We start from the raw sequence: 1,960 nt of genomic DNA on the forward strand, positions 1-1,960 counted from the left end.
GGGGGCAGGGGAGGGTCATAACAAATCAGTGAAAAAAAAACACTTTTTTTAAAAATAAATAAAAAATAAATAAAAAAAACATCTTCAAAATGGAGAGACCCGTCTGTGGTCCGAGAACCACGGGTTGATGACCTTTGGTCTAGGGGCTTGACTTCTCTTAGTCCCCATTTTGAATCACATTGCCCCCCCCCCTTTTGTTCCCAATATTCATAATTCATCACAGCAGCTCAGTCAGTGATGTGGAAAATATTTCCGATCAATATTTAATTGATGATGGGTACAGTGGCCTGCAGGGGGCGTGTGGGGGGGGGCAGGGTTAGGATTATAAATGAAACATTTCCATCCACTGAACCTTAATGAATAAATGACATGAATGGAAGAAACACTCCAGGATGACCTGTGGGTCAGTGGGAAGGATTCTTGCCTTACAATTTTCCTCCTGCAGGTTCTGACAGGAAGGGCATCAAACATTTTAATATTTCACTGTCAAAAACCTTCACCTCGTTCCTGGGACGACATCTGATGAAGGCGAGAACGTTAGAATTAAATAAAGGAAATGAAAAGACTCTTAATTAAGATCATGACAGCAGATGGCGCCGCACTCTGAACCTGGTTCTGCCAAGGATTTCTAACTGAGGCCTGGTGCTGGCTCACTGCTGTGGTTCAGATCTAGAGCGTCTGGGTCTCAGCGTCCAAACATAATTCAATGTTTTAATTCTTTCTTAAACGTTAGAATTTCAGGAGTTTTTAAATGCACTCCGTCCTTTGTGGATTTGTGGCTCTAAAACACAGACTCTGACATCAAACTGATTAAAATAAAAGGTTGGGACAGACGCCAAAATGTTACTAAAAAAAAAAACAATTAGCATTTTTTAAAACTCAAACCACAGACAAATGTATGAAGCACAGGGCTGTGGATTTATCATCTGACTCCTGAAATTTAGGAGGCGAAACATATATAAACTATCAAGTTTAGATTCAGTGACATTTTTTCCTGGGGTTGTGGTCGTGCTGCAGGAAGTGAAGCTCACACTGGTGTCTTTGTTGTCGTCACATTAACACGGCGTATGTAGCTCAGCAACAGGAAAGTATTGGATTTCACTGCACTGCATGGGAGTTTTTGTCTGTATTTGCAGCGCTACGTTGGTTTACAGACATTTCTGAGCTGGTCTACAACAACCAACGCTGCAGTGTTTTCATTCAACGCCGTGAACCTGGTCAGACCATAAAATCTGAAGAAACAAATTGATGTTACATCATGAGAAAAGCTGCCCTAATTTTAGCCTCGTGTCTGTGAGGATTCTCCGTCATCCAGGTCATTTCATTATGACAGTTCAGAAGTAGGCAACTAGACTGGCTCAGCTCTGGAGAACTGAAGAAACTGTTCAGATCAGGGGTGTCAAACATAGGGCCCGTGGACCAAAACTGGCCCGCAAGGGAAGTTTAATCAGGTCCGCTTGAGTGAAAAAAAACATGCACAAACACTTCATGTTGGTGATGTTTTGTCAAATTATATTTGTTATTTATAATATTGTTATTTATATTTACATCCAATCCGGGTCAGATGGGTTTGACACCCCTGGTTTAGATCCAGTCCAACTCATGGACCTGACTGTAAAGTTTGAGATTCTATCACAACTTTTCTTCTCCTGCTCATCATTTATTTTCTGTTTCACTTTCTTCTACATCTCCATTTTTCCTTTTTCCTGTCAGACTGGACTGGTTTTACAGCCCAGTGTAGCAGTGGGTTTTCTCCTTGTTACCATTGACAGATTATAACAATGGTCAAAAAGTTTCTAAGAATCTGGAGAAATGATCCACTGGCAGACAGACCTGCCTGCAGTCCAGATCTGTGTGCTGAGAAAAATGAAGCCTCGTGAAGAGAAGTGTCAGACATGTGAGGATCAGAGCTTCAAACTTTCATACTTAAAAATGGGCCCTCCTTACCCCTCCATCCCCC

General features: G+C 41.6%; 1 protein-coding gene across 1 annotated transcript in view; it reads right to left on the reverse strand.

Moving 5' to 3' along the window:
- slc4a8 (solute carrier family 4 member 8) overlaps window positions 1-1,960 on the reverse strand; it is a 21,380-nt gene that overhangs the window by 17,810 nt on the left and 1,610 nt on the right. The gene's annotated exons all lie outside the window — the stretch shown is intronic.

This window comes from Cynoglossus semilaevis, chromosome 11 (assembly GCF_000523025.1).
Source record: "Cynoglossus semilaevis isolate Cse_v1.0 chromosome 11, Cse_v1.0, whole genome shotgun sequence".
Lineage (NCBI taxonomy): Eukaryota > Metazoa > Chordata > Actinopteri > Pleuronectiformes > Cynoglossidae > Cynoglossus > Cynoglossus semilaevis.